Source organism: Mobula hypostoma, chromosome 29 (genome assembly GCF_963921235.1).
Source record: "Mobula hypostoma chromosome 29, sMobHyp1.1, whole genome shotgun sequence".
NCBI classification, from domain to species: domain Eukaryota; kingdom Metazoa; phylum Chordata; class Chondrichthyes; order Myliobatiformes; family Myliobatidae; genus Mobula; species Mobula hypostoma.
In genome coordinates, this window is record NC_086125.1 from 28175381 (window position 1) to 28183787 (window position 8407).

The following is an 8407-nucleotide window of genomic DNA, read 5'->3' on the forward strand; positions in this document are numbered from 1 at the left end:
CTAAGGGAAAGATATAAATAAGACTGCAAGATAACAGAGTATTTACAAATACTCTGTAACAGAGTATTAACAGAGTATTTGCCGGGACCTGAGTTATAGGAAAGGTTGAAAGATGAAATGTTAAAGGGAGCATGAGGGGAGCTTTGTCACTCAGAGGGTGGTGAGGGTGTGGAACAAGTTGCTAGCAGAAGAGGAGGATTCAGGTTCAACTTCAACATTTAAGAGAAATTTGGATAGCTACGTGGATGGGAAGGGTACGGAGAGCTGTGGTGTGGGTGCAGGTTGATTGGATTAGTTTGGCACAGACTAGACGGGCTGAAGGGTCTGTTGCTGTGCTGTAGTGTTCTATGGCTCTATAACTCTACATCCATAGATCCCTCAAAGTTGATGGGGAGTTTAAAAAGGTGTATGGTGTGTTGACTTCATTAAGTTCAAGAGCAATAAAGTAATATTATGTTCTATAACACCCTGGTTAGATCACACAGGATATTACATCCAGTTCTGGTCACCTCATTATAGGAAGGATGTGGAAGCTTTAGAGAGGGTGCAGAGGAGATTTACCAGGATGCTGCCTGGATTAGAGAGCCTGTTGAGCAAACTAGGATTTTTCTCTTTAGAGTGAAGGAGGATAAGTGACTTGATAGAGGTGCACAAGATGATAAGAGGCATGGATCGAGAGGAAAGCCAGGGAATTTTTTTTCTCTCTCCCTGGGAAGAAATAGCTAATACAAGACAGCATAAACTTAAGGTGCTCAAGTGAAAGTATGGTGGGGGAGGGAGGTCAGAGATAAGTGTTTTTAGACAGAGATTGGTGGGTGTCTAGAACTCCCTGCCAGGGGTGATAGTGGAGGCAGATACATCAGGAGCATTGAAGAAACTCAGATGGACCATTGATGAAAGAAAAATGGAGGGCTATGTGGAGGGGAGGGTTAGAAAGTTGGCAAAACATCATGGACTTAAGGGCCTGTAGGGTGCTGTAATGTTCTATGTTTATGTATAAAAGATATGGAGTTCAATAATAATTACCACCCAGGAATTGCTGAACCTTGCTCTAATTACCCTGAACTAATTCATGAATTTAGAATGACCTCAACCATAACTTCATAATTCATATCCTCATTTACCTATGGCCTATTCCTGATGAAGTGATTTCTGCTGTGGTCTAGTTACCCAGTAACCCAATAAAAATATTATGCCAGAGTTGTGGCAAAATTTAAATTTAAATTCAATTACATTTCTGTCAGTTTTATATTTTGTACAACATATTTATATTGAGTGTTTCTTTAATGGTCACAGAGTACTGTTCAGTTGGGATTTCAACCAAGTTTGAAATGAAACACTGTGTCCTTAGTTAATCAGCTGACTTATTTCCAGTTACCTTCTCTCAGTTTATATTTTCATATCTTTTATATACAACCTTGGAGGCCATTCAGCCTGTTGTGTTTGTGTGGTTCCCAGAACTTTTCCTTTTGGTCCATTCCACTATTTATTACCCTGTAATCGATTTACTCTCGTACAGTATATCCATCAATTACCCCCAACTCTGTTCTCCCCCCCCCACCTACATCAGGGTAATGCTGTGATGACTAACGTACAACCATGGTTGAGATGTGACAGAGGTTTTCCTTGTTCCGCTGTTACTTCCATAATTAAATTGCTGTTTCTGTGATTAATGAATAATGCTTACAGTACTTTTATTTGTCATGTGTACATTGATACATGCAGCAAAATCTGTAGTTTGCAGTGAGGATGTGATGGGGGAAGCTGCAAGTGATGCCACACTTCTGGCACCAACATAGTATGCCCACAACTCACCAACCATAACCCATACGTCTTTACAAAGTGAGATGAGACTGGAGCACCTGGAAGAAACCCATGTGGTCACAGGGAGAACGTTCAAACAGGGGGGATGAGAGGTGACCTGATATAGGTGTATAAGATAATGAGAGGCATAATCAGAGGCTTTTTCCCAGGGCTGAAATGGCTAACATGAGAGGGTACAGTTTTAAGGTGCTTGAAAGTAGGTACAGAGGAGATGTCAGGGTAAGTTTTTTACACAGAGAGTGGTGAGTGTGTGGAATGGGCTGCTGGCGACTGTGGTGGACAATAGGGTCTTTTAAGAGACTCCTGGATAGGTACATGGAGCTTAGAAAAATAGAGGGCTATGTGTATCCCTAGGTAATTTCTGTAGTAAGGACACGTTCGACACAACTTTGTGGGCTGAAGAGCTTGTGTTGTGCTGTAGGCTTTCTATGTTTCTATGTTTCTGTCTCACAGGGATTCAGGAAGAAACCAGAATAGCAGGATAGAACTGACAAGGAGACAGAAGGATCAAACAACTTCACACAGGCAGTGCCAGAGGTCAGGATCAAACCTGGTTGTGTGGCAAATGTTCGCTTTGCTTCTCTGTCTCTTCTGTAACCAGGGCTGCTTACAGAACATAGAACATAAAGGAGTGCAGCACAGGAACAGGTCCTGCAGCTCACCATGTCTGTGTCAAACACAATGCCAATTGAAAGTTAATGTCTTTCACCTGCACTTGATCCTTTGGAGCAAAGGGGGAAGAGAGCTGACATGACGAAGGCGTATAAGATGATAAGATGTGAAAACTTTCTCCCCAAGGTGGTAGTGGTTAATAATGTTTAGGGTGATTGGAGGAAAGTATTGGGGGGGGGGGGGATGTCAGTGGCGAGTTTTTTACACAGTGTGTGCCGGGTACAGGGGCACCACAGTAGCATAGCAGTTAGTGCCATGCTATTACAGCTCATAAGATCATAAGACCATAAGAAAATAAGAAATAGGATCAGGAGCCGGCCATCCGGCCCATCCAGCCTGCTCTGCCATTTAAGAAGATCATGGCTGATCTACCATGGACTCATCTCCACCTACCTGCCTTTTCCCCACAAGCCTTAATTCCCCAACTATGCAAAAATCTATCCAACCTTGTCTTAAATATATCTACTGAGGTTGGATAGATTTTTGCATAGTAGGGGAATTAAGGCTTATGGGGAAAATACTTCATTGGGCAGAGATTTCCATAGATTCATCACCCTCTGGGAAAAGCAGTTCCTTCTCATCTCTGTCCTAAGTCTACTCCCCCAAATCTTGAGGCTATGTCTCCTAGTTCTAGTCTCACCTACCAGTGGATAACTTTCCTTCCTCTATCTTATCTATCCCTTTCATAATTTTATATGTTTCTATAAAATCTCCTCTCATTCTTCTGAATTCCAGCAAGTACGGTCCCAGGTGACTCAATCTCTCCTCATAGCCTAACCCTCTCATCTCTGGAATCAACCTGGTGGACCTCCTCTGCACCACCTCCAAAGCCAGTATATCCTACTTCAAGTAAGGAGACCAGAACTGCACGCAGTGCTCCAGGTGTGGCCTCACCAGTATCCTGTACAGTTGCAGCATAACCTCCCTGCTCTTAAAATCAGTCCCTCTGGCAATGAAGGCCAACATTCCATTTGCCTTCCAGAGAGCCTGCTGCACCTGCAAACCAACCTTTTGTGATCCATGCACAAACACATCCAAGTTCCTCTGTACAGCAGCATGCTGCAAATTTTTACTATTTAAATAATAATCTGCTCTTTCATTTTTCCTTCCAAAGTGGATGACCTCACAGTTACCAACATTGTACTCCATCTGCCAGACCCTTACCCACTCACTTAACCTATGTGTATCACTCTGCAGACTCTCTGAATCTTCTGCACAATTTGCTTTGCACTCAATTTAGTATCATCAGCAAACTTAGATACACTGCCTTTGGTCCCCTCTTCCAGATCGTTAATGTATATTGTATAATGTATGCTGTGGGCCCAGCAGCAACCCCTGTGCTACAGCACTCACCACTGATTGCCAACCAGAGTAACACTTATGTATCCCAGCTCTCTGCTTTCTATTAGTTAACCAATCCTCTATCCATGCTAATACATCAACCCCAACTCTATGCATCCTTATCTTATGGATAAGTCTTTTATGTGGCACCTTATCAAATGCCTTCTGGAAATCTAAGTAAATACTGTCAGTCTGTTCCTCTCTATCCACTGCACTCGTTATATCCTCAAAGAACTCCAGTAATTTGTCAAACAAGACCTGCCTTTGCTGAATTTATGTTGCATCTGCCTGATGGATCCATTTCTTTCCAGATGCCTTGCTATTTCTTCTTTAATGATAGCTTCAAGCATTTTCCCAACTATAGATGTTAAACTATTTGGCGTATAGTTACCTGCCTTTTGCCTTATTCCTTTTTCTGAACAGTAGCGTGACATTCACCTTCTTCTAATCTGCTAGGACCTGCACAGAGTCCTGAGAGTTTTGGTAAATCATCACCAAAGCCTCTACTATAACTTCTGCCATTTCTTTCAGTACCCTGGGATGCATTCCATCAGGACCAGGGGACTTATCTATTTTCAGGCCCACAAGTTTGTTTAGCACTACCTCTTTAGTGGTATAACCATATAACAATTACAGCACGGAAACAGGCCATCTCAGCCCTTCTAGTCCATGCCGAATGCTTACTCTCACCTAGTCCCACCGACCTGCACTCAGCCCATAACCCTCCATTCCTTTCCTGTCCATATACCTATCCAATTTTTAAAAAAATGACAAAATCGAACCATCAAGGTCCTCACCTTCCATCACATCCATAACCCCTCTCTTTGGCATGTTAGATGTGTCCTCCACCATGAAGACCAGCACAAAATATTCATTCAGTCATTTAGTCATTCCTGGCATCGCCTGTAAGAAGCTTGCGTTTCCTCCGCATGTTCCAGTTTCCTCCCACATTCCCAAGACATACCAGTTAGTAGGCTAATTGGTCATTATAAATTGACCTGTGATTAGGCCAAGGTGGATTTCGGGGCGCTGTGGCTCGTTGGTCTGGAAGGGCTGGTTCTGTGCTGTAACTCAAAGTAAATGAATAATTCAATAACTTACGGAGCGTGCCGCAGGGGTGGTGGTAGAGGCAGCTATGTTAGTAACAGTTAACTAGGCACATGAATGATAGAAAAAATGGAGGGTTATGTGGGAGGGAAGGGTCCGAATGATAAAAAATCAGCACAACATTGAAGGGTATGTAATGTGCTGCACTGTTCTATGTTCTATGATCCACATCCCCCTATTCCCTGCGTAATCACGTGTCTGTCTAAAAGCCTCTTAAATATCACTGTCATATCTGCTTTCACCATCGCCGTCATTGGCAGCACGTTCCAAGCACCCACCGTTCTCTGTGTAAAAATCTTGCCCACACATCTCTTTTAAACTCACCCCCAACCTTAAATGCATGCATATTATTTGACATTTAATCCTATAAATTGGCTACTTGTAGAATTATAAATCCTTCTACAAACTAGTCATATCATACTCACTATTTATTTTCTAATTATCTTGATACGATATGACCATCAGGCCATAAGACAGAAGAGCAGAATTAGGCAGCTCAGGTCATTGAGTCAGCTCTGCCATTCCATCGTGGCTGATTTATTATCCCTCTCAACCCCATTCTCCTGCCTTCTCCCTATAACTTTTGACCTGCCTAATAAGGTTATAGGACATGGGACTTATTGAAATGTTAATGCTCAAAAGGTTATTCCTTAAAATTGACAGCCATCCAAGTTCAATAAAAATCTTTATGATAAATGAAATTACTAATCTTTGCCACCACATGACAGTATTAATAATTTCTATAATCTATATTAATTTTTCCGCAATCTTGTGACATCCCTAATGGCTCTGCAACCAATAAAATATGTTTGAAATTGCAGAAAAGTAAAATGTAGGCTCAGTTAAGGCACTGTTTTGATATCGTAAATTATATCACCTCTGTCTTTCCAAGTTCTCACATTTTTATCGCTAATATGGAGTTGAAATTGAGGTCATTTTCTGAGCTGTTTGGGAAGCTTCTGTGAGTGAACATGCTGAAAATACAAATGCACATTAAATTCAGGGAGGTGAGAGTTTTTGCAGGACTTACAATTTTTATTTCTGACTTCCAGCAATCAGTCTTCATTTCTAAAATAATTTCATCCAAATCAGAGCCCATTAACATGACTTGAGAAAACACTAACCTCTAAACAGGAGAGATTCCGCAGCTGCTGGAAATCCAGAGTAGCATACACAATATGCTGGAGGAACTCAACAGGCCAGGCAGCGTCTATAAGTCGTCACCCTTACAGGCTGAGACCCTTCATCAGGACCGGAATGTAAGGGTCTCAGCCTGAAATGTTGTCCACGTGAACATGATGCACAAAGACCAGACTGTCAGTGATCGTGGAGCTTGAGACCTGGAGTTCAGGGTCTTATCATTGGCTAGTCTGGGGCTGATACAATAGGCCGAAGCCTAAAGATCAGTTGGAAGTTTGGAAATCGAAGCTGAATGGCTGAAGCCTGGAGACTGAAGACTTGTCCTGGAGTTGTAGGAATGTCCGTGTGTGTGGGCGGGTGGGAGTGAGGAAAGGGGCTTGTTTTGTTGTGTTCTGTGTTGTTCTGCATTGTGGGCACGCTTTGCTGGTTCCAGAACGTGTGGTGACACCTGCAGGCTGCCCCAGCACACACTTAGGTTGTGTTGGTTGTTAGCGCAAACGACACAGTTCACTGCATGTTTCTATGTACATGTAATAAATAAATCTGATTCTGACTGATAGTGACTTCATTTAACTTGAAAAATAAATGTGAATTATGATGGAATTGAAGACTTGCTGTGAGATGTGAAAGTTCCCATAATGTTGGTGCCAAAGGAGTTCTTTTAATTCCCCACTTTATATTTATTCCCCAACCAACATTTACTGAAACTCACTTTATTATGTTGCTGTTTTTGGGAACTTGCTTTTCTTAAATTGGCTGCAATGTTTCCTGCTTTACGATGGCACGTCTTCAGAAATATCCCATTGGCTGTAAAGCGGTCTGGACCACTTTGTGCCATTTTGTAAAAACAAGTTCTACATTTATAATTAAGATAATAAAAATGGAAAAATATTTCCCATAATAATTTGAATGATCAGATCATCTGAACAAAGTGAATTTCAGAGTTCAAAGTAAATTTATTAACAAAGTACTTAGGTGTCACCGTGTACTACCCTGAGATACATTTTCTTGCAGGCAGTAGAGCGCAGGAGAATAACAATCAATTAAAAACTACTTATAAAGAATGTGCAAAAGAAGACAAACTATGCAAATGCAAAAATAAATTAATAAACAAATAAATAAGTAAATAATATATTAGTAAATAATCAGATAGGTAGATAGGTAAAGAAATAAATCATACTGAGAACATGAGTTGCAGAGACCTTGAAAGTGAGTCTGTAAGATGGGGAATCAGTTCAGCGTTGAGGTGAGTGAAGTTATGCAGGTCGGTTCAGGAGCCTGAGGGTAGAAGAGTAAGAAATATTGCTAAACCTGAACTTTGATCTAAGAGACGTTTGCATAAGATATAAGTTAAAGTGCATGAAATCATTTGTATTCTGGGGAAACAACATGAATAATTCCAGATGTAAAAATGGTAAATTATGTGGAGAAAATCAAGGTTGAGATTTATAGTGTTGAGGGAAACCAGTGAAGCAAAGTCCCAGATAAAGTGTGTGGAAATAGAAGCCTCCACCTCGGGCGATATCATGGCTCAGACACAGACCTACAATCATCCACCATTTTAACTGAGTACTTAAGCTTTTCATTTCAAATGGTTAACCACTATTAAATTAAAGCAGACGATCCCAGACAAACTCATCATAAGGTTGAATTATGGTCCATAATTTCTAGGTCTATACAGTATGTATGAAACAAGCTTTTGTTCCAAATGAATCAACAAATAATTAGCATTGGGAGAGTCAAACGGAAATTAGCAGAAATTACAATCAGGACTATAAAGAATGAACTTTATTCAGTGGTTAGTGCAACTATGTTGTCTCAGATACTGGAGTTTAAACTGTAATTAAAGTTCATGTCATTTTGAAATGGGAAATGGAGTAATAAAATACGTGAGTAGCAGGAGTTAGTGACCGACCAGTCTGTGATCGAGCTTCATACTGCTGAGACTGATCAGGAGCCTGGCTGCCTCACACAAACCAAGTACACCATAACTGTAAGAACCAGAATGGGCCAGGGTGGGGAGGTGTGCAGATCAACAACCTTTCAAGTTCAGATCAAGTCTAGCAAAGTCACTGTGCAGTAATTAAGAAATGTAGATAGATAGACAGATAGACAAGTAGAGATAGCGGTAGAGGTAGAGAGACAGAGATAGAGGTCGAGGTAGATACAGATATATAGATAGATAGAGAGACAGAGAGAGAGAAGAGACTGGCAGACATAAAGGTACAGGATAGGTATGTGCATAGTCTGTGTGTGTGTGTGTGTGTGTGTGTGTCTCTGTGTGTGTCTGTGTGTGTGTGCACCTGTGCCTCCACGCTTGTGT